This window comes from Pleurodeles waltl, chromosome 8 (assembly GCF_031143425.1).
Source record: "Pleurodeles waltl isolate 20211129_DDA chromosome 8, aPleWal1.hap1.20221129, whole genome shotgun sequence".
NCBI lineage: Eukaryota > Metazoa > Chordata > Amphibia > Caudata > Salamandridae > Pleurodeles > Pleurodeles waltl.
Window position 1 is genome coordinate 1,037,357,810 of NC_090447.1, and position 25,995 is coordinate 1,037,383,804.

Here is a 25,995-nt window from a genome sequence, read left to right on the forward strand (position 1 = left end):
TGATTAGTTGGGACACCAAAATATGTCAACTTTGACTGAGGTTATTTAGGAAGCCTAGTCACTTCTTGCACTTGAATGAGTACTGAGGTCTTATTTAGAAGTTAATTGATAGACAGTTGTACCACTATTATGGCAGAACTGATTTGTTTCTCAGACTAGAGGTTAACCGTCTGCACTGTTTAGGTTTTTTCCTGAATGAAAACCATCAGTCATCACGGAAGAATGACCGTCAGCTATCAATCAGTTCTACACTATCAGCCCCACCTCCATCAGAAACCACTCCATCAACAATGATATTGCTGACATCGGTCCTCCGTATTTAAAGGACATCATCAGAGTGGGTAGAGGGATAATCATGATGGGGTAGCAACAGAGGGCAAGGTTCAATCATCAGACATGTCCGTCAACATTGAGAGATGCACCCATAAACACACAGTTGCTCAAAATGAAATCAGCAACAACACCTGCAGCTCACATTACAGAAGGCAATCCTCTAACCAAACTAGTGATTTAACACTCAAAATAAAAACCAACAGTAGCAGAGCTCCTTCAAAAATTCTGATTAAGATATTTGGAAGAAGACACCCCAGGTTCTCTGAACTTCACTGTAATGTTGGATGGGATAATTAAAATAGAGCCCAAGCTGTTTGGAGCACAGGTCCAGGACAGCCATGACCCAGAGAAGGGAAACATAGGTTAGAGTTTCATTGTGAATAAAGTGAATGCTCGTTTCAGCTCCACATGGTCACTGGAGTAGATCCACAAGAGGTGGAAAGGCCTGCGGGAGAGAGCACATTCTCTCACTTCCAAAGCACACTAGGGTGACCTGTCAAATGGGGGATGGTCTCCCAGGCCCCTTAATATCATGTCCCAGGAGGAAAAGGTGATGTCTACTCACCACACTGAGGCATCAGACTCTAGCGTCCTCTAATAAATAACCCTCTCCACTCTCTGGCATTCCTAATCTCTAACACAAATCACTGTACCAATGACAGCCTCCTAACACAAATATTTTTAATGTTGCCTTCCATAACTCACTGTGTTCCAAATATAAGCACATTCTACCATTTCCTTATTTTGTCACACTACTTTCCTAAATACAAAGCATATTGGAACACAATGAAACAGGTGTGACCTTATGTTCCCCTACAAAACAGCAAAATGTATACGTTTACTCATCCCACTGTAAACTCCAAACACTCTTACCATATAACTTAGCACATAATATCTTCCAGGAGCCACTACACTATCATATCAAAAGTAGCCAGCAGTCAAGGCTGAACAGATGTTTATATATTGTCAGTGCAAAATGTATCCAATTTTGAGTTTTGAATTAACTCATCACTGCTATTGGACCTTGCCTGATGCGCTTTCTTCTAAAACATAGTATAACCAATTTTACACCTGTTTGGCATATTTGATTTATTTGTACGTCCTTGTAAAGTGGTATACCATATACCCCGGGCTTATTAATTAAAGGCTACTAGTAGGCTTGTAGTGCTGATTGTGCCACTCACAGAAGTAGCTTTCCAAACCTGTCTCAGGCCTGCCACTGCAGAGCCTGTGTGTGCAGTGCACTGCCACTTTGACTTGGCATTTAAAATTACTTGTCAAGACTTAAACTCTCCTTTTACTCCACATAGGTCACCCATAAGATAGGTCTACAATGCAGTATAGGCAGGGTGCTGTGTAAGTGAAAGGTAGGACATGTACTTTTCTGTTTTGCATGCCCTAGTAGGAACAAACAACCTAGATAGTTTTTCACTACTATGAGGCCTGCTCCTCTCATAGGTTAGAATTGGGAATTCACTTATTCGCTTTTAAGTGGCAATTCCTGATAAGAAAGGAGTAGTTTTGCCATGGTTTGTTTGGAATGCTCATGATAAAATCTACTTAGTGGTGTAGTTGGACTTTACATTACTATTTTAAAAATGCCACTTTTAGAAAGTGGTTATTTCTCTGTGCTTATAACTCTATACTCTGTAGCCTGTCTTCCGTCCACGTCTGGCCTTGGTGACAGCTACACTTTGTGCATAATCACTAGACTGTCACAATATAGTAAGGGCTAGGTGTGACAGGAGATACAGCTGCATTTATCTGCATAGTGATTGTCTTCCTGGGCTGAGTGCGGGAGAGGTAGTTCACACTTACATGTCAATAGGTTGTGATCTGTCCTAACAAAAAGGGCTTATTTACCCCCTACTGATCTTCTGGAGCCAGAGTTAGGCTTAAGGGAATTGTTGTGCATGATAATGGTTCCTTTGAAGTCGTCCCTTCATCAAAGATATTTTTGAGTATAAGTACATGGGCTCTGAACCCATGTTTTTAGACACTACATAGACTAGTAACCAGACGCTGCTGGCTCTACAAATTGCACCTTGACAGAGGACTGCTATGCTACCTGGAGGATCCACCATTGGGACTACATGCTTTGTTTTGTTGGCCTGCTGCCTCCTACGTACTGGGTTGCAGGATGGACTGCCATTTGCCATCCTGCTTCCTGCTTGCCAGCTCTTTGTGCCTTCAGTACTCTCTATGGACTGGTTGGCTTGCCTCCTCCATGTTTTTCAGGGACCTACAAAGACTCTATTAAGCCATCTTCAAATCGGCCGAAGGGACTCCCGAGCCAAGCGCTGTTTCCCTGCGAGGTGTTACCCTGGAAATAAGTGCATCCTTTGAGCCAGCATGCTCCCTTTAGCCAGTGTGGGCCGTTGACGTTGCCCTTAGGTGGTGCAGTGCAGCGTTACACAAAGCCCTCAAGGCGGGCCTGTGATGACACTTGGGGGCATATTTAGAAGCCCCTATCGCCTTCCTGCATCACATTAGCATCATTTTTTTATGGTGTTAGGAAGGCTATTTTGCTGCATCCTATTTACAAAGTGGCACAATGCTCGCGTTGCGCCCCTTTTCACTCCCTTGTGCCACATTATGCCTAAACCAGACATAATGTATGATAGGGGGCTTTCTGGTGCTAGGAGGCCCACATCTGAAAGATTTCACTGTGCAATTTTTGGCACCATTTTTAATGCCTGCTGAAAACAGGCATTAACCTGACCCATCTGTAGAAATCCTTGCACTTGTATGCACTAGCTGCACAATTTTTGACTCTAGTGTCACAAAGCGCCACAATAGCATCCAAAATTCTGATGCTATTGTCCTAACAACTGCCATCGTGCACAGTATTGTAAGTATGGCGCACCCATAGTGTCATTAGGTGAGGCAGGGGTGATGCAAGAAAACCGGTGCATCAGCACTGATGCACCAGTTTCTTGTAAATATGCCCCTTTGTTTAGTAGCCGGGGTGGACCAGCATTTCAAGGCTACTCAAACTGTCCCCACCCCCTGGTCAGGCAAGAAGTTCCAGATGCAGTACCCACTGTTCTCTTCTAAATTCTAGAGGAGCCTCCCCCTTTTAAAGACAGATGCCCCCACCCTGGTAGGAGTGATCCCGGTTGCACCTGGCAGGTTTTGTCCTTTGGTAGCTGTGCCATACATTTGCAGACAACTGCTTTTTGTTTTCTGGATGTGGAGGGAACCAAACAAGATCTCCCCGTCTGGTGGAGTAAGTTGGTGCTCCTCCCCATTTCTCTTATGGTGAGGGGACTGCAGGAGCATTGTTTTACCTGCACTCAAGTGTCCTGTTTAGGGCTTGGAAGATCACGGAAGGTCAAGGAGGAATTACTGTATCCCATATAGTAGGCGCATAGGTGTGCCTGCTCCCTACGTGCTATTCTGGATGCAATCAATGTATTAGAACTCACTAAAACAACTGCAGAGCATGTAATAGGAGCAAAGGTGGGCTGTGCTTATGTGTCTCATACAATTGTATGTGATTCACCCTAAACCTCTTAAATAACTTGCCCTGTATTTCTGAAATATATTGTTTTTGTCTTGATAATGAGTACTATCTGATCTGCAATATGTTCATATGCTTTTAAAGTGATACTTATTTACAAACAAATTACACAATTTGCAAGGCTTTCTGATTCATGTAATCTTTAGTGGAGTCTCTTTTGTGGTGTGTTCATTGTGTTTCTGTGTGAGTGCTTTGTGCAAATGCTTTGCACATTGCCCCTGATGATAAGCCTGACTGCTGTATATCAAGCTACCATATGGTGAGCGCAGATTATTTTTGGTGTTTAACTTACTTGCCCTGACTAGAGTGGTGGTTTCTGCCTTGCTTAGTTGCATATCCTAGCCAGCCAGAAACCCCATTTCTAATATTGGTGGCAGCAATGTGATAGGACTTGCCTTCCTGTGATACCACAATAACTCATTGCCTTCGACTTCCTTGACCTGATGTGTTACACTTCAGAGGAGTTAAAGGAGTTCTACAAGGAGAGGGAACTAGCAGAGTGGGGAATACGGCAAGTGGGACTTTCAGAAAACCCTGTACTATTTTGAAAGAGAACATGAGGCAGCAACTTTAAAAGAAGGCCAAGAGGGTGCTGCTTTTGAGGAAGACCCTAAGCAGGATCCAGAGATAAGCGAGGAATCTCAGTGGAAGGGTTCCCAATCCACACCCCACCTTTGCAGTGAACCTAAGAAGTTTAAGAAGGAGAGAGAAAATAACTGGGCAGAAACACTAGTAGAGAGAGGAGCCCATAGATAGGGAGTCCCTTACTGGGTCTAGTACCAGGAGCAGTGTCATCTACCACACCTGCCATCTGAGGTTCTCAAGGATACTTAGGCTGAGAGGGGCCTGAGGTAGCAGCTGGTCCATCTGGCTTTCGAAGAGTGAAGGGCAAAGGCTGACAGAGCCTTAGCTGAGGAGAGGATGGCGAAGACTGAAAGGGTCCTTGCTAGGGAGAAACTCACTCTTGAGGAGACGAAATTGGCTCATGAACATAGTTTGAGAGTTCTGGACTTACAAGCAGAGCAATAGTGAGTCCATTGTTAAAGATACCATTCACATACTCACAGACTTGGTGCCTAGCTTTAAGGGGTGTGTGAAAGACATCAGTGTTTTAGGAGTGTGAGAGAACTCTGGCAGTGTACGGAATCCCCAATGAGGATTGGGGAACTGTCCTGGGAAGTTATATTCATGAGGAAGGGATGTCCTACGTGTCCTAGAAGGGGGTGAAAGACAGAAGTATACCCTGATGAAAGAAGCCCTGATAGAAAAGTATAATTCACCCGTAAACAGTAAAGGTTAAGGTTCAGGAGCAGCTGAATACTGTCTCACCAGTCTTGGAAGAATATGTGGAGGCTTTTTGCAAAGCACTGGATGGTTGGGTGAAGGTTAGAATAGTAAACAATTCTGAAGGAGTGTACAATGTGATTGCCAGAGAGCACATGCTCTGTTGTTTTCTAGGGCTACAGCAACATTTTTGGAGTGTCAGTTCTCTGCTCCAGGGGACTTACAAAGGAGCCAGGCCTCAGGGTGAGTACCAGAATGTCTAGAATTGCACTTGGGAGTAATCCTAAAGGGAGTGGCTAAGGTTTTTCCCAAACAAGTGAGTGAGAGGTTCACAATAGCCCAGACAGGTCCCAGTGTAGTAGGGTGGGAAAGTGTTCCATGTCCCTTCTCAGAGTAGAAGGAGATGTGGTGGTGGACGAACTTCCAGCGTGCCCTGTGCCCAGCCCTAGAGCTTGTAAGGTATTCCAAGGAGGCCCCAGGAAGAGAGTCTGGTCTGGAAAGGGATACTACTCACTGGGGGGAATCCCATACTATTAGGAGAGCTTGGGGGGGAGAGGGCATCTGACACAAGTGTATAACTAGTTCTGTTGTCTGGCAGTTTTACACGTTGCTCTTCTTGTCGCACTTGCAACCCTCTAGATGTCCATGATTGATGTTAAGGCCTACACAGCTCTGTAGTAGACACTCTTGTGTAATCCACATGTATTATAAATTGAACTTAGTTTCTTGTACTTATGACACATGAGGTTTATGCAGCAATATTATTTTAAGCGTTTTAACAAGGATAAGGAGGAGGCCAATCTAAACACTCAGAAACCCCTTCACATGCCTTCAAATGCGTTGGCTATGAGTCATCTCCAAGTACTGCCAACAACTGTTCCAGCACATGGGAAAAAAAACAATGACTCATTCCCCCATGCCAAACTACATGAAAACTTTTCTATTTAAACCGCACCTATCGCTCTCATTGCTTGACTTTAAGATCCTTACCTGTGCAGTTCAAGCCTCTGATTGGTCTGCAGTCTTCTGACTCCACTCCTGTTCCTGGTTCCTGGCACCCTTCCTTCAGACCAAATTCTCCTGCAATAAAATTCCTGCAGAAAAAGTAAAAGAAAAAAGCATGTTACAGTAAAAATGTCATTGTGCCTCTGTGCCCCTGTCGCGTGGGCTCTCATTATCCTAAATGAGACTACTGGATTTCTAGGCAGCAGGGTCGTTCACAGTGTGGGGGACTGAGTCGGACCCACTTGGAAGGACCTCTGTCACCCTAAACCCGGTTTTGCTCCGGCTAACTAGCAGTGCCTCATTTCTCCAAAAGGTAAGAGATGATTGGGCAGCCGAGCGCATGACATCTTTGGAACGTCTCAGGGAAGTCGTGGTCACTCAGATCCAAACCAACTCTCTCATTTACAGTATGATCTCATATACAAATGACAAAGGCAGTATAAGTTTTATATAATGTTTTAATAAAATGACTGCATTTTAGATATCAAGGCGTGAGCTGCAATAACCAGAACCATACAACAGAGTAGGATTGAAATAGTCACGAGGAGAGTGAAACTTAAGAACAACGCTATCATGGTGTTTAACAATTTCTACTCTCTTTCAGCTAGTTCTATTTAGAGCACAGCATGTTAAGCTTCTAACTTGCCTTTCTGAATCCCTGGGGAGACATCAGCCCTCATACCTGAGCAAAGGCCTGTGATCTGGTTCAGCATCTGCAACAAGGCAGTCAGCGTCTAGTTGTGGTTCCCTGGTCGGAATCTCCCTCTTGCGTGTATTGGGACAAGGAAGTGTTTTTATAACTAACATGTCAGCGTGATCACAAAATGTCCCTATGCAGGAATGCCAACGACTAAACTCCTACCACATCTATCGGCAATGTACCAGACTGTATCCTTGACTGAAGCACAGAGTGAACAGGAATGTGTTATGGAGAACTCCAGTGCTGAAGTAGGCTAAACAGTGTGATATAAAAAATAAAACAAGACCGTAGAACTGGTTATTTGAAAAATAACAGTACGAAGCCGAATAAAAGCATTTAGAGCAAAGTGCACAGATGCTCTAAGCTGCGAGCAAAAGAATAAAATACATCCAGGGCAAAATGCACAAAGGCCTAAAGCCTGAAGCTAATGCGCAAAGGATACGTAAAACTAACCACACTACACCCCTAGTAGTTAAAAGTTAGTGCAAATTACATTACTGAGAAAACCAAGTGAAACGCTGGCTGGACTCTATGTGAGCCTTCTCATTTCCTAAAAAGACTCAGCACAGATACAAACTTAAAATGTTTTGTTCATTCTGTGGGGGCATTACTAAAGAGATTAACAATACTGAACTTTGGGAACTAATCTAATAAAGCGGTGTGGTGAAAACTGAGTGTTGTTTCTTCCTGAATGACTTAGTTACCTAAAACTGATAGCAATCATGAATATTATTTTGTTTTGAGCAAACCTGTGACAGTTTTATTCCAAGGAGACATCCAGGAAGCTGACTCTGTACTTACTTTATAAAAGTGAAGTATAGTGTGCAGGGGATCTCCAGAGACTTAACAGAATCTAAAGTAGATAATATCAATGCTCTCTTTTGTGGTAGTGAAGTTGAGTAGTTAGGCTTATCAGAGGGTAGTTATAAGCAATTGTAGACACATTCAAGAAATGAGGCACACCCTCAATGACTAACTCCAGACCAATTGTGTTATGTATCAAAAATATACTTTGTTGGGAGGGAGCCAAGATGGCCCTGAAGAGGGACTCTCTGTGAACAGCTTCGCAGAGGCCTCTGCCTAAAATCCTGAAAATTGCATCCTAACCCCTCTGGACCACACTGGAGCAGAGTGAGTGACCCCCTGCCCCCACCCCCTCCGAGTGACCACTGAGAAACTGTGGAGAGATCGAGGTGCTCCCGGGCAGCTGAGAGAGGTGCGCGGCCAGGACTGGGGCCATGGGAATCCCCATCTGCAGGGTATCGGGGGGAGGTGAAATACCTCAGAGGTGAGGACAGTCGGAGATGCGGGACCTCCGGTCAGTGGATCGGCAGCTGGAACATCCCGTGGAGTATCGGTACCGAGTAGACGAGGGAGGCGGCCAGTTCCCCACGGAATCAGCAGGGGAGCTGAGACAGCGTGGCCCTGTACCCTCCCCCCTGCCCTCAATTTCTTTGGCTGAATTTTGGGCAGAAACTGGGGCCAGAGGGAGTCGGAGGACTGCTGCCTGCAGTGTAGGAAGGTAGCCTCTTTCCAGCCTTGTTACCCCCACTTTTGGCCTGTTTGTGAGTATATGTCAGGGTGTTTTTACTGTCTCACTGGGATCCTGCTAGCCAGGGCCCAGTGCTCATAGTGAAGACCCTATGTTGTCAGTGCATTTGATATGTGTCACTGAGCTCCTGCTAGCCAGGACTCCAGTGCTCATAAGTTTGTGGCCTGTATGTGTTCCCTGTGTGGTGCCTAACTGTATCACTGAGGCTCTACTAACCAGAACCTCAGTGTGTATGCTCTCTCTGCTTTCTAAAATTGTCACTGCAGGCTAGTGACTAATTTTACCAATTCTCATTGGCACACTGGTACACCCATATAATTCCCTTGTATATGGTACTTAGGTACCCAGGGTATTGGGGTTCCAGGAGATCCCTATGGGCTGCAGCATTTCTTTTACCACCCATAGGGAGCTCAGACAATTCTTACACAGAACTGAAACTGCCACCTGAGTGAAATAACGTCCATGATATTTCACAGCCATTTTTCACTGCACAGAAGTAACTTATAAGTCACCTATATGTCTAACCCTCACTTGGTGAAGGTTAGGTGCCAAGTTACTTAGTGTGTGGGCACCCTGGCACTAGCCAAGGTGCCCCCACATCGTTCAGGGCAAATTCCCCGGACATTGTCAGTGCGGGGACACCATTACACGTGTGCACTGCACATAGGTCACTACTTATGCTCCCATATCATCACCACCCTCCCAGTAGCTCCCCAACGTGTAGCCCATGCCCGCTCACCCAGGAGGATGGGCATCTCCTTTGCCCCAGGCACCTCATCTCTTGCCGCTGTTAGCCCTGGTGCCCTCACTGAGGAGGCTATTGACCTCCTGAGAAGCATCTCTGTTGGTCAGACAACCCTTGTGAATGTTATCCAGGGGCTGGCATCCCAGATGCAGAAATACAATGCGTTCCTGGAAGGCAGTCACGGTGCCATGTCTGGGCTCCAGAGATCTTTTCAGGCTCTGGCATCCTCTTTGATGACAGCCAGTGTCCCTGGTCTTTCCGTCCCCCCTCCCACAACCTCTACCCCTTCCAGCACACCACTCCTTTCTCCCATCCCAAGCACACATCCAGACAGCCATGCACCCAAATCAACTCCCAAGAAGCAGGCAGACAAACACAAGCATCACACTTCCCACCACATGCAGACATACACCCAACATTCAAAGGCAGACACAGCAACATCCACCTCCCCCACTTTGTCCACCCCCTCCTCCCAGAACACATAAACACTCCCAGACATCCACTCCACACACATCCACCAAACATGGGCAACCTGTAGAGGCACCTGCACTCAAGCACAGCGACCTACACCTCATACCTTACTCCCTCATCCTCCATTCCGAAACCTGTCTCCAAAACCCCTATCGCTGCACCTCATAAGCTTTCCCTCTCCCTTGTTGACCTGTTCGAACCCACTGGCCCCCATCTTGTCCTTAAATGTTCTCTTGTCCTCCAGAAACCCTCTCCTTCCTCATCCAAGACCTCTGCAGTCCGCCTTACCCATTCCCATGCGCCTTCACCAGAGAAGAAGAAAGCCCATGTTGCCCGTGGTCCCTCTGCCACCCCGCGGTCCAGGCCCACTCCTCCTCCCAAGGACAAGCCCAAACCCTCTCCACCACCTTAACCTATGCCCAGGACTCCCCTTCCAAACCTGCGCCCAACCCCAGCCACCCCCTGGCCCTGAACCCTGAGATGCCTGGCTGCCCCATTAATGCCCCTTCTCAGTGGAGTGTTCCTTTACATCAAGTGTGGGCTATCTTTGCCCTATCAGGACCTTGTACTGGCCAATGGCCTTTTGTAAATAATTTTTATAATTAAAATGTGCTGCCCAGTAGACATGTTGGTGCTAAATTGAGCCATTGTGCAGTGTTTCACTGTGGGGGGGTGTTGTACACAGGTGTGTGCATTGAGACAGATATTTGTTGTCTTGTGTCTGGTAAGTACATTTTGTTAGGGTGTGCATGGCTTGGGGTGGTGGGACTGGCTTGGTGTGTGTTGCGGTATGGGTGGGTGTGTAATTGTGCACTTTCCTCCCTTGTGTGCTAGGCTGGGGGACTTACAGTCGTCGTGTTAGTTGGCGGTCACGGTCCTGGAGGAATATGGCAAGGAGAAGCACTGGCATTATGTCCAACTCTCGATCCATGTCGACGTGTTCTGTGTGCCTCCGGTGAGTGTTTCCCTTTACATAGGTCGTTTCTGCCAGGCTTTGTGTGGCAGTGGTTCCCGCCCCAGAACTGATGGCGGTATGGTGTTCATAAATGCTAGTCGGGTTGGTCCTTTCTGCTGGCCTAGAGACGGCCTCTGTCTTCGTCGGCAGTGCTTCCAAGATGACGGTGGGTGGATGGGCTGCTGGCTGTTTCTCCTATGCTTCATTAGCCTGTTGGCGGTAGTTACCGCCGACGGTGTGGTCATTACCGCCAGGTTCAAAACGACCGCCATAGTTTACCTTTGTGAATAGTGCCCATAATATAGTATACATAACTCAGACCAAGAGACACTTTGTTTGTAAATGAGTATCACTTTCAAAGCATATGCATACATAGAAGTCTCATTGAATGCTTACTATCAAAACAAAAATGATATATTTCAGAAATATTGGGTAAGAAATGCAAGATATTTAGAGTAAATAACATACAATTGCATTGGGCACATAGCACAGTACACCTGCACTCCTATTACATGTTATGTGGTTGTTCTAGAGAGTTCTAATAGATAGACAATGTCCAGATAACATGTAAGTCACAGGAGCATTCTAAGGGCCTATTATACATGATACAGTAATTCCAGTGTCCCCTTCAGTGTTCCCCCAAGTCCTAAATAGGGAACTCAGGCACCGGTAAGACAATACCACACAGTCCCATCACCATGGGAGAAAGGAAGTGGAGACACAAACTTGCACCACCACACGGGGAGACCTCGTTAGGTCCCCCCCACTACATCCAGAGGACACAAAGCAGCTGCTAATGAGCGTGTGGCAATGCCTGCTAGATGCCACATGGGTCTCTCCTAACCCGGGAGGCAGTGTCCTCTGCTAAATGGGGGGCGGCTGTGCTAGGATTTAGAAGCAGGCAGGTAGTCCCGCTGTCAACATCAAGACAGTGCGCGCTCTACGGGTGACAAAAATGCAAAAACCCAGTCTTTATGCAAGAGCATAATTCATGCATTGTGTTTATATGCAGTATGTTAACCTTTTGCATTGCAGAGTTTAACCATGAAAAACACTATTAATGATGTTTGCAATAACTGTTCATTTGCAATGTTTTGCTGCAGACTTACTGAGTGTGTGAGGGTGTGGTCCCTTTCTAGGACCTTCGAGAAGCTTTCCCTGCAGCATGACTGGGTGAGGATTGTGAGCTGGGCCATACTCTATATAAGGGAGCCAGCCCACATCCACACACTCACTATTCAGAGGTCCCGGTGCAGAGCAGCAGCAACTTCCTGAGCTCCTGTTCCAGAGGCCTACCTTGATGTTCCAGGCCTGCCCCTCATTATATTGGTGATCCTTGAGCAGGGCGGTAAGGCAGAGGTCAGGCTGGGCCCCGACCCCGTTCTCAAAGACTTTAAAGTTTTGGGTTTCGTTGTGAAACTTTCAGAGTGCGCGATCATTTCATGACATTTGCAAATTCTTGTTTGAATCAGCAGTGTGCGTGATTCATTCCTGGCATGTAAACCGTGACGTTCAGATCGGCAAAAGTGTGCGCTATCATTTCATGGCATTTGCATATTCTTGTTCGAATCGACAGTGTGCCGATTCATTCCCAGCATGTAAACATTGACGTTCAGATTGGCAACAGTGTGTGTGATCATTTCATGGCATTTGCATTATCTTGTTCGAATCGGCAGTGTGCGCGATTCATTCCCAGCATGTAAACATTGACGTTCAGATCGGCAACAGTGTGCGCGATCATTTCATGGCATTTGCATATTCTTGCTCGAATCAGCAGTGTGCGCCATTCATTTCTCTCATGCAAACCTTGGTATTCAGATCGGCAACAGTGTGCACGATCATTTCAGGACATTTACATATTCTTGTTTGAATCGGCAACAGTGTGCGCAATTCAACCCTGGCATAAAGCGCTTGGCTCTTAGTTCAACAGTGTGCGCGATCATTTCATGTCATTGAAAACGTTGGTGTGTTGTGTTTGTTGAGGTTCACACATTTATCCCAAGCTTTTGGATTTTCTGGGAAGATGCCTAATTCAAAGTGTGACATTCTTTGTGCATATTAAGTCCCTAGTACAATTCCTGTTGTTTCCATGGAATGTTTCAGATAGCTTTTGTCCTCATGTAAAAATGCAATGTTTGTTCTGAAATATTATTCTAGAAGGTTCTTGTATTCTAGACAGTATGTCATGAAAAGCTCATATGAAACATTGTATTAACCCATTCTTGATTTTTTCCAGGAACCTAGATTTCTTGAGGTCTAGTTATAGTCATTTCTTAGGTTATCCATGGTTACAGTATGAGAACTCTTAGAACCATAGTCTATTGAAAGTCAATGTGATTATATCTTGATATTGTGTTGTTTAAACTCTTGCTTCCTACAGGTCTCCTTCCCAGCTGTTCCCTACCTCATCCCCTTTCCCCCCGCTTGGACTCTCTCAGGCTCTGTGGTATTTATATCGGAGCTTTGGAGCTGTCTAGTGGTGGACATGTTGGGAACGTGTGCAGGCCCTGAGGATCTGGTCTCCCTGACACCCGCATTTTTGTACCACCTGCATGCTGTCACTAGGGGGTGGGACAAGCTGGAGCATGACTTGGAATGCTGGCCCGTCCCTGGCTACTGAACAATAGGTCATCACAAGCCCGCCTTCTGGCCTTTGTGTTGTGGTGCTGCACAGTACCACCTTGGGGCGAGGTCAACAGCCCATGGTGGTTAAGGTGAGCACACCATGTTAAAGGACGTGCAATGATCCCCAGAAGGAGAATCAATTGTGTCTACTCCCCCCCACCCTTCAGGGAAGTCACCACGGCATGTCTGTACCACCTCTCTGTCATCGCCCTCCTCTGCATCTTGGGAGGGACCACTCTTCGGGCCTCGCACCTTCCTTCTCCTGGGGAACATCATCAATCCTTCCACTGCCTTTCCTTGAGAGCAGGTGGTGAACACCGCCTACCTCTATGATGATTACCGCCAGCGGAATTAAGTCACTACCTACACTACACTACCTGAAGGGCGGGCGGCTGCCATTTTGCATACACCACACCTTCATAGTCTGGCCGGGTCCTAATCCGTGTCTCCATTCCCTCTCCCGTTTGTTGAGTAATGGTATGATCAGTGATCCTCCTCATGGAATCATAGTGGGAAGCGTGCCTACACTGTAATGCAATGCAATATACACACCACACCAGACAATACCCTGACAGGATTTCCAAATTCTCTGCATCTGTGTGAGGGGTAATAGTGTTGCATGTACAAGTTGAATCACTTACCACCTGAATCAAGCCACTATCCTGGAACTCTGTGCACAAATGAAGCCTGTTCTGATGCCAGCTAATAGGAATCCCCATACCATCCCTTCAACTGTACTATCTTCTCTGTGCAGGTACTATTTTCTGGCCACAGGCTCATTCCAAGTGACAGTGAGCATGGCAGCCGGTGTATCTCAGCCAATGCTCAGCCACATCCTGTTCAAATTTCTGGATTCCTTTGTGCAACACCTGCAGAGTTATGTGCAGTTTCCCCAAAGGGCTAATCTCACCTCCATCAAATCTCTGTTTTATGCTTTTGAAAATATTCCCTATGAGATAGGTGCCATTGTGGTACCCACATAGCCCTCATACCCCCAAGAGTAAATGAACAGATGTTCAGAAATCGTAAAAGCTTTTGCTCCACGAATGTCCAATTGGTGTGTATTGCTGATCAGTCTATTACTTATGTCAATGCAAGGTTCCCAGGATCAGTCTATGACTCCTTTGTCCTGAGAAAGAGCAGTGTGCCACACATGATGGGACAACTACAGGGGGACAGAGCTTGGCTCATAGGTGAGTGTGTATGACACTGGATCAGTTACATAGCTGACAGACAGGATGCATGCAAGTAGATTTCATGTGTTTCAACCCTCTTCCACCCACTTTTGCAGGCAATTCTGGCTACCCTCACATACAATGGCTCCTGACACCTGTGAGGAATCCCAGGATAGATGGAGAAATCCATTATAATGAGGCACATGGGCACACTAGGAGGGTTATTGAGAGGACCATGGGACTCCTGTAGACAAGATTTTGCTGCCTCCATCTCTCTGGAGGGTCCCTGTACTATGAACCTGACAAAGTGTGTCAGACAGTGGTGGCCTGCTGCATGCTGCACAATTTTGCTCTGAGCAAAGCTATTCCACAACTGGATGAGGTGGATGCTGTCCAACCACCCCTGCCACCTCAGAGGATGGATGAGAGTGATGGGGAAGAGGAGGGGGAAGACATCAACTCCAGGACCCAGCTAATCCGGCTATACTTCCAGTGACTCTCAGGTAGTGTTCTATGTTACCAATGGGTTTCCTGCATTCTTTCAAGGTGACATGTGCAAAGTGCTGTGGTGTCCCTTCCCAGTGATGTGTAGACGTCATGTGTGAAGAAGGAAATGTGTGTTACAGCATAGGAATGTACAGTGTGACATACTTCGAACACTGCAGTCTGTTGACCCCCTCATACAATAGAACAGCATTATGATGGAAACTAGCTACTATATTCACATTTACATTTGTTTGCTCATATTAATGAAGGACTGATATTTGAGTGAACAGGTGTATTAATTTAAACCAAAAACATGCATGAGTGATGGGGCAGTGTAAGGGAGGGGATACATGGCAAACTGTATACTCAGGTACATTTCCACAGCTGTTGGTTGCACAGGGGCATGGTCCATGGGGCCATTGGAAGATGATGAAACAGCAGTGGCATGTCAACAAGGTAGCTCAGTGGCACGCAGGGGAGACAATTCAAGGCAGAGTCACTTCCTGGCGGTGGTCTTGGTCTTGGCTGATGTTTCACAGGGATGTCTGGGTCTGAGGGCATGTTTGTGAGGGAGAAGCTGGGTTGCAGGGGAAGGGGTGCTTGTGTCCTGCGAGTCCTCTGGCAGTGCCATCAGTCCACTAGCAGCTGCAGATGTGGATAGCAGGGCATTGTACAGGCTAGTGGAAGGGGCCTGCAGGTGAGTGGAGGACTCAGGCTGGCTGTTGTACTGGCACTGCAGCACCCCTGCAATTGTGGCCATGGTAGCACTGAGCTGTTTCCAGTGCTCCATGGTCTTGTGATGATGTGCTACCTGCAGCCTCTGATTCTCCTCCAGCGTGGCCAGGATCTGGCCCATCTTGTCCTGGGAATGGTGGTATGCTCCCAGGACCTCAGCAATGGCCTCCTAGGCAGCAGCGTCCATCCTTGGGCCACCCCCCTGACCCACTGGTCCCATCCCAATGGCCCTAGCCCCCTGTACCTGTGTCCCCTGCACAGGTCTGGCAGTCCCACTTATACTGGGCCCTTCATCATATTGCTGGTGGTGGGTGGAGACTCGGGACTCTGTACTTCTGGGCAGCCAGTCTGTGACCTGGAGACACTGGTGTGGGGTGTTGGGCCAGAGCTGATGGTGGTGGCTGAGTGGTAGGGGTGTCAGTGTTGTCCTGGGTGGGGCTACTGGAGGGTAAGTGTCCAGGGCTGTCGGATGGGCCAGGGATCTCCTCTGTGTCCAGATATTTCTCTGCACTCTCCTGAGTTGGACCTACATCTTCAGGTGGAGTACTGGCATTCCCTGATGTCTCTGCCTGGGAGGCATGGGTTGATGGTGCCTCTGTGTGTGAGTACAAAGATGTGAGTTTCCTGCGCTTTCTTGTCCCTTGCACCACTTCTTAGGAGTTATTGGTGGTTCCATTTCGATGTGGTAGCAAGCAGGGTCCCTTGGTGTTCTTTTTGATGCATTTGGTGGGGGGGGGAGTGGTGCATTCTGGATGTTGTGGTGCTCCTGCCATTTCGTGGATGGTTTGGTGACTGTGCACAGGGGGCTGGATAGTTATTTGAATGGGGTGTTGTGGGCATACAGGGGACATGGGTAGGAGTGTGTGGGTGTTGTGGGCTAGGTAGGGGATGGGGGCATGGTGGTAGTGAGAGGGATGGGGTGATACAAGCATTGCAGGTGAAGTTGACTTACCTGAGTCCAGTCCTCCAGGGAGTCCAGTGAGGCCTTCCGGGTGCAGGATAGCCATGACCCTCTTCTCCCAGTCAGTGTATTCAGGGGGAGGAGGAGTGGGACCACCGCCAGTCTTCTGTACGGCGATGTTGTGATGCCATGGAATGCACCTTTCCCCTCAGGTCGTTCCTTTTCTTCCTGATGTCATCCCTTGTGCGTGGATGGATACATACTGTGTTGACCTTGTTGACAATCCTCTGCTATAGCTCCATCTTCTTGACCAAGGGCGTCTGCTGCACCTGTGCCCTAAATAGCTGCGTCTCGACCCAGAGTATTTCATCCACCATGGTCCTCAGCTCCCTGTCGGTGAAGCAGGGGTGCTTAGGGGGTGCCATGGTGTGTGTTGCGGGTGGTGTGTTGTGTGTGTGACTTATGTGGTGGTTTATATGTGTGTTGTGGTGTGGATTTCTGTGGTGCTGTTGGCGTTGCAAAGGATTGTGGGTTGTGTATGAGTATGTTTTATAGTTTGTATGGCTGTCTGCAGAGAACATTTGATTAGCGTTTAAGCAGGAATAGGTTTAGTCAAAGTTTCATAGTCCATCATTAGGAACATGGAGTATTGCTGTTTATTTTGCCACAGAAGGGGAGGCCCTCTAGACCTGAAGGTAGTTGTGATGGTCTATGCGTTTTTGAAGCTGCAACACCATACTTGTTTGGCAACAAAATAGGGGATATGTTGGTAGTTGGGGGTGTCCACATTGATTTTACTGAGTAGAGATGATGATTTGGGCAGCTATCAACAAGCTTCATAAAAACAGACAGACATCTGAAAGCAATCACGTTCTATCACTTCTGCTAGGATTTCAACATATGTTTCTGAAATATACTGTGCAGTTTTGAAGATCCGACATTAAGTTGTGGTTATTTTTAAGGATAACTGTCATGCTCTCGATGTACTCTGGCTTCATCGAATATTCTGCAGTACATCATGAAAAGAACACATTTCAGTCTGCACCGTTATTATAGTGATTATGTGCACAAAGTAAAAGGCAAGAATTTTGCACCTGCAAATTTATATGGAAATCGCTAACCTCCGTGTGAAATTTTGCCTACAAAGCTGCTGATTTTCTGAAAATAGTCTTTTAATACTCATTCGTGAAAGACAGAAAAGACCGAATACATTTGTGCCTTGTCTGCAGGTATTTGACAATTTTGTCTTCAGAATAGTGACACGTGCAGAGAACCTTGCCCAACACTGTCATCCTTGTTGCTCCTACAAAGAGTCAACAGACTGTATTTTAAATAATGAATGCTCAAATCTTGATACTTATGCTCTCAAACTTTCTTTTTTAAGCATAGACCTGTCTACATACCTTATAAATGTTCTCTTGTGAGGCTACCATGGATGTAATTTCGGGGTTGCCAGGGGTCGCACCTGCCACCCCTGCCTTGCCCCTTGCGAACCCTAACACTGCCTTTGCGATCCCTAGCTTCAGAGGTGGCATAATCAGTGCCTGGAACACAGTAGGACCTCATATTTCAAAAGTGCTTTTAAATGTATGTTGTGTGCGTGCTCACAGGTGGGTGAGTTTTAATGTGAGATAATTTGTGTAGGTGTGTGTGTGTAAGCAGGTGTGTGAGAGAGAAACTTGAGCAGTATGGAGCTTATTTATACGAAACTGGTGCATCATTGCTGATTCACCAGTTTTCTTGCATCACCCCTCCCCCACATATGACACCATGGATGCTCCATATTTATAATGCGGCGCATCAATAATTTATGCTATTGTGGCTCTTAGCTGCACTAGCATAAAAATGTTGACGATAGTGCAGCAAAGTGCAAGGAAGCCCGTTGAGTAAAACGGGTACATCACATTAACAACTACTTTGAGCCGGCATTAAAAATGATGCCAAAAATGGAGCAGTGAAATCTTATAGATTTCACTGCACCATTTTTGCGGGCCTTGTAACATTGCTTGCATTGTGCCACTTTGTAAATATGACTCAGCAAAAATTGTCTCCTTGAGCCACATTAGCGTGAAAACAAAATGACACTATTCTGGTGCAAGGAGGCATGAGGGCCTTGTAAATCTGGCCCAAAGTGCACGTTATGAGCATGCATATCACTTCTGCTACCACTTTCATAACGAAAGCACAGAGGGCAATTCGACTTACCCCCCCCCAAACACCAATCTCTTAATCCTTTTCCCATAACTTCAAGGTTCCACCTCTTGACTCTCAAAGAGAAGAAAGTAACATAATAGAAGCATGTCAAACACATTTTTAAAAACTTTTTTCATAAAACCCCACTAAAATACTGTTCTAAGTGAAATAGCTGACATTGTCTGGTTTCACCACAGACGGTGTTAACTGTTTCGCAGATATCATTGTATACAGTAACAAATACCGTGGGGTTTGATTCAGTCACTTGCCCATGACTTGATTGCTTTCCTGTCTATCTTATCCCTGTACTTTAATGGATGGCTTTTCTCCCTATTAGTATGTTTATCCTGCCTCTGAACAATTTCTTCTTTACTGTTGCTTTCGACAGGCTAATATGTATTATTCCACTGCTCCTGTCATGGAACAACTTTTATTTTTCTTTCAACTTCATTTTTTATTTAGCAGTCTGTCGGAGTGCATGTTCTGCTCCTTCCTCTTTTGAAAGGGTTCTCATACTCTTTCACTGTCCCCGAAACTCCTACACCCTATGTCTCAGCCTCACACCATGCCTTCTGGACTCCTTCATACGTTGGGTGCTGGTAGGTGGGCTTGATGTTGCCCTATTATAAGAGATTGAGTTAAAGGTTGAGGGAAGTTGAAAGCAACAACCACAATTGTTGTTTTGGTAAACCACAGAAGTCACTAAATTAACCTGTGATTAACCCTCTGGTAGCTTGGTTAACTTAGAGGCAATTTGTAATCTATTTAGGCAGCACACCAACAGCAATAAAGTGAAATAAAAACAATACAAGAAACATTCCATACCTCTTTGGAAAGCTAGAGTAAATGTTAATCAAGCAAATGATACTGGAACAATCACAAGCCACTCAGTGGAACTTTAGATAATCAGTTTTAAAGTTGTTAATGAAAATTGCACCTGAAAGCTAAAAGCGCCACTCATGGTCATCTGGTCCCACTAAGCCAGGAGAAAGTCACAAGATCAGGTAGACCATGACCAAGAATGGACCAGATACAGTGTCAAAGTCAGTCCTGCTGATGAGTTACCTTCTGCGTCCTGACCAAAGAGTGGAGCATGGTAAAGGAGAATGCGAGGAGCAGGTAGAGCATCATGGATGGTTATTGCCCTCATGGAAAGAGTAGGCCAGCCAGGTGTTGTAGGCTGTTATTGCTGTAGCACTACGAGCCAATCGGCCATCACGGCTGCCCATTCCTGCAGCTTTACATTGGTGGTAACCGTGGTAGTCATTGTAGCATGAAGAGCAGGTCTTGGCGGAACATTGTTTTTTCAGTTGTCATAAGTGGCAGAGTCTCGGCATGAACAGGCCCATTCTTGGTCACGAGGAACCCAGCTTTCAGGATTGTCACCTCTTCTTGCAGAGTAGTATACTCTGATGCCAGCCAAGTATCCAGGACATGGGGGCACCTTTTGAGGATTATGGACTCATGCCAGCAGATCACAGCAGGGCTCAGACAAGTCCAGTTCCTGGCAGGTCCAATTGCAGCACGTCAGGTGGGCAGTTCCAGGGAGGCCTCTGGACCTTTTTGTGTCCATGTAGCTCACATAGGAGGTCAGCCAACTGACCCATGGAGTAATTCTGGTTTAGCCTGGGAAGAAGGTAAGCAAGTCACTTTTTCCTTCTCAGTCAGCAAAGCAGTACTCAAGGAGCAGAGCAGTCATCTGGCAGCAGGATAGTACTTCTTCAGTAACTTCCACTGGTCCAGGTATGTTCTCAACAGTGAGTCTGGATGTCCAATATTAATACCTGGTGCCAGCTTTTATGTGAGGGGACTCGCTGTCCTAAACCCATATCTGGTCCTAGAAAGTACTTCCCCTTTCTCTGTCAAGGCTCCACTTTGTCTGGGGTGACAAAAGACAGGTCATTCCTCGTGTCAGGTTCCTTTGTGTGTTGAGGAGGAAAAGCCCATTGAAGTTTAAACTGAGTTGGGTGCATCTCCTCTGCCAGCCATCCTACAAGGATGGTCATCTTGTCCACACACAAGCCCCTTTAATATTACTGTCTGGAAGGGATATATAACCCTCAATTGCAAAGTCATTAACAGTCTTGGGACCCAGGACACTGGTGGAATGCTTAAATGTTGGGGCTAGAAAATACCAACTTTCTAAATGCGTCATTTTCAGAAATGTGACTTAAAACTCTACTTTACCATTGAAGAGAATTTGAAATTCCAATTCATTTGAATGTATACAGCATGTTTCTATCTACTCCCAATAAAACGTTATCACTTATTAAATGCCGTAAGGTAACCCAATATCAGTCAATGGGAGAGCTAGGCCTTACAACAGCGAAAATTTCTTAAGGAGTTTTTCACTGCTATGACATGTAAATCTTAACCCCATATGTCCCACTTTTTACATATAATGCACCTTGCCTTTAGAACCTTCAGACCTTACCTTAGGGGAGACATATGTATTAAAAAGGGAGGTTTAGGGCTGCCAAAAGATTTATTTTGCCAGGTCAAAATGGCAGTTTAAAACTGCACTACAGGTTGCAGTAGAGGCCTGAGACATGCTTTCTCAACCACCTCTTTAGAGTCCTGTAGAGCCTACAGGATGGTAGATAGGTCTTCTGCAGCAGCGGGCCTCTTGTAGGAAGATCTGTCCAGTGCTTGGCAGTGGGGAAGGCCTGAGTTGCAAACTTGTACATTGTTGTCGGCTCCATGCCCCTTATCTTTGCCCATATCGCAAAAGGTCTCACAGGCTAGCCCTGGCCGGAGGGGCAGAAGCCAGCCACTAGAGGACCCCCCGGTGAGGAAGTTCACAGTGGGACCTATGGATGGGGCCTCCCTATGTAGCTCATGGTTCAGTCAATCTTTCACTGGGGTTGGTCCGTCCTTCCAGGTACCAACCCCTTCGGTGGATCCTCACCTCGACAGGCAGCCGCGTGGGGGAAAGGCCCCCTAAAACCAGTAAGGTCACATGGCCAATGTGGGGAGGGATCCTTCCTGACAGCAACACAACCCCCACTCCAGGGATATTTCACTGTGGGAACGATTGTGGGTCCCCACCAGCAGTGGACATCCTGGCCAGGAAGAACAGGTCCAGCCTAGAAATCAGGCATGGCCAGGTTCCTCGCAGTGTCCGGCTCCACTCCACCTCACCAAAGAGCCTCCCTGTCTGGTACATTTGCCGCTGTCTCACTAGGTTGGGATGGGGGCAGCACCACAAACCAGGCCCCCAGGGATGTCAAACTGCAACATTCCTCCATCCACCTGTGGCCTGCAAATTATAGTCTCTCCCCTCTCTCACCCGGTGGCCTACACTGCTGTCACTTCTCTGAGGAAGGGGGCAGGTAGGCAGGGCGACCAGGCAAAGCGAATCCTGTTTTTTCCCGCATCGCCACTGAGACCCACTGCCCTGTACTCAACTTATCAGCACCAAAGAAGCCACCAGAAGGGATGCTGATATCGGACTGATTAATAACTATGTCCATGCAACAAGAAATTCTTACACACAAGCAATACATTTTTATACATAAACGAAGCCACATCGCCACTGTTAGTTTCCCCCATTGTGAAGTCCCCATTAACCTCATGTAGGTACGTGGTCAGGTGACCCAGGCCTGAAGGTTAATAACTGACAAGTCACAGGTGGGGTAACACGCAGCTGACAGCCAAATGCACCAAACATGCAAACTTAGAACAGATCCCAGGGATAGGCAGCAACATTACAATGGTCCCTGGAGACTGGCCCCTCTAAAGAACACATGGCCAGAAGAATGCATGCATTCCCGAAACACCATAAAGTGGGATGCCACATGTAGTTAGTTACACTTATAACTGAAATAAGATGCACTGTTCCTAAAGAACTGACTCCATTCCACCAATTAGGGTGGGGGTATTTTCAGTCACCACATGCATTAGTCTGACAGGAACAGTAGCCCTCACTCACCATTGGATGACATGCTTCATCATCGGGCGAGGCTCCTTGTCAGGCCAGCGATGCAATGCCTGATGAGCCCTGCTAGAGGGCTCTTTGCCAGAGATCTTTTTAAGAAAGAGTGTCGGTAGTGAGTGAATGTAGAGGGGCTGGGAAAACTGCTAAAACTGGCTAAAACTGGCAAAGAAAACTAGTTTTAATACAACCTGACACCCCTACCAAGGTTAAAAACAAAAAAGCGAGAAGTACAGAAAACAATGATCTGGTTCCCTATCAACAACCAAATGTATGTCTACTACTCTAATTAGAGATTTAGATATTATGGAACTGTGTGTGGGTATTTCCTACGCTACAGATCTGCTAGTCATGCTCAACATGTTCCTCACCTAATACAGTCACACGGATCAGGTGGCGATTTATCAGGACCTGTTTTTGTGCCTATCCCTCACACGGAGAGAAAAAACAACTCTTAATCATAAACTTCTGAATGTGGAGACCTTCCTAGGTCAGGCACATGGGTCCCTTGGGCATCGCATGGATGCTGGCCGCTCTTCTATCAAGACAATTTAACTGAAGAGAGACATGGTCAGTCTGACCTACCCCGTTGTCCAAACTCCCTGGGGCAGGTCAGACTGACCAGGTACTCAGTTAAATGTGATCCCCAAGGGGCCCATGTACCATTCAATGGAAAGGGTGTGTTAGAGGAGAAACCACTCATCTGAGAGAGAGATCAGGTGTGGGCCATTGGAAGCATAGGGGAACATAGGGGCATGGCAAAAGACACAACTATAGCACTCTGCATGAAACTAAATTGCATGCAGCTGACCTAGTGTACAGAGTGATAGCATACAGGTATCAGCAGCCATAGAAGGGACCACCTGAACTCCTCTCATCAACTAAATTGGTGTGGGTGGGGGTGAATGCAAGATATGCACACAAGAGGACCATGTGTGTCCTAACTAATGAAGGTGTGTGCGCCTGGTAGGTCACCCTCTAGTGCTGTGCACTGTAGGCACTGGTTGTGCATATAAAACTGCCACTCTGCCTAAATGGGGAGACTGTGCATACCAGGGAGGTGAGAATGGACATATGTATTGCAAGATAGCATAACCAATACACATGCACTGCTGTGTCTGACTGTTTCACACTTGTGTCTCAGATGGGTAGGGATGGAAGAGAACAGCCCATTGGGGTATTGCATCCTACATGTCATGTGGACCTGGGGGAGTATGTAGCGCGTGCCAGGAGGGAGTCTGAAGCAACATTGTCTCCCAGTGCCACATGTATAAGTTGGAGGATGTCAAACAGGGACCTGACAAGGGATAGTAAGAACTACTTAGCCACCACAAATGACAGGAGTCATGGAAGGACCTGTGCTGAAGTGGGTGGGCCTAGAGATGAGGGAAACATAGGTAGGTATATGTCACTACTTACAGCACTACTTCAATGTGGGGTAATGTTTGACCCATGGCCCTCAAAATCAAACCAACATGTAGCTCCATTGAATAAGGTCACACCTAATCTACATGTTGTAGGCACATGAGAGTTAATGTATTATCTGGGTAGCACCACTGTGTGACACTAACTCATGTCCCAGGACCCATACGTGGGTAACCAGAGGAGACCTGAACACATTGAGTGGCGTAGGCCTCAGTCAAATGACGTGTGACACTCTGCAGATAACCAACTCTGATCATGATGAAATGGGGTGAATGTCAGTGATTGTAATCTACACAGCTGACTTTAGCTCACAGAGTAGGCACACAGTGCTTGTGAGAACAATGCAGAGAAACTGCCATCTGTAAGGGAAGTACAGTAGAATTTGCCTTTAATACCCATGCGTAACAGGTGTCATATGCTGTTGAATTGAAAGTGCTAAATCTGAAACCTTGATTGTCAGTCTAATTACTCATCTCATCATCTAACAGAGATCGTAATTACCATCCCATTGAAGAGGATGAACCCTGACCTCCTGGCCAGCAGACTGTCCCGGATTTCAGAGATAATGTGAATGACGAGCTGCAAACCCTAAACAAAGACACCCTCCAGCAAATCCTGTGCTTTATACAGAAACCCTCTCTGGTTGTGGGGAGGCTCATCAGTGTTGCAGGGTCTCCAAATGATCTGCCTACCATTCACCAGATACCACCTGCCACCCTACCCATAGCCCTGGACTCCTAGGACCCATAAATATGATTCTATAAGACTGTGGTAGGAGTCAAGCAGGAGCAGGGAGATAAGGCGTGGGCTCGGATAGAGATTGTAGTGGGCACACTAGAGGCAGTCCATTGGTGCCTCAGCACAAAGAAGGACAACTCTGCAGCCATATGAGGGACCTACTCTCCACTCAGCGGCCTCCAGCAGTCCTTGGCTTACATCGCTGGTGTCATGAGGCAGAGGAATGAGCAAATACCCTGCCAAAGTGACATCAGGGAGGTTGCCAACCAGCTTGGGGCAATCAAAAACATCTTGGAGTTCATGGAGCAGAAGCAGGACTTTATTGCACCATGACTGCCTACTGCCGTGATGTTGCTGTTGTGCTGCAAAACTAGCAGATCATCCTTGCTGCTGTGCTGCCTTACATGTTGCCACAGATGAAAGCTGCTGTGGACATGGGATCCACATCTTCAGCCCCGAATGTGTGTGCCTCCCTCTACTCTGAAACCTGCAACACCCCTCTCATGGAAGGCACAGCATACTTCAGAGGAGGAAGATGTGGACTGCACCTCTTTCACCCACAAAAGTGCTCAGTAGCATTTCTCTGTGCCACATGCCCAGTTTCTCCTTTGCCCTGTGCTTATGAACATGCCAGTGTAAAATGAACTGGCACTGTCCTCAATTTAATTCCTGCCCTGTTGACCTCTCACAATTGTAGATTGTTAATGTGGCCAATCTACCCTAATGGCAACATGGTCCTCCTCCTCCCCACTGAAGCACTCCTTACCTCCACAAGTCTCATGACATGTTCTAAAGTGACTCTGTCTGGACATCATTTGCTCTATACATCTTTTGGGTTTGTTTTCCTAGGAACTGTTCCTGTGAACCTCCGGAATATTTGCATGTGTAAATAAAAAACACTTAGTACAATCTGTGTGTTTTATGTGTGTTTGAGTCAGGACTAAGTTGAACATGATGCATTGTGTGAGGCAAATATAGCAACTACTTGCCAAAGGGACATTTTGCGGATTAGAACCAGGGACAAAGCTACATAGACAGAGTGAAACACATTTGGTTAACATGAAATGTATGTTGACTAGCAAGTAGTTGTTCAAGCTCGCAAGCATGACGTGCAACAGGTATCATGTAGTCAATTTTAAAGGTAAGTTAAGTCACACCAGAGGAGGCTGGTCTAACCATGGATAGTAGCAAACAAACAACATTGTTGAGAGAAGA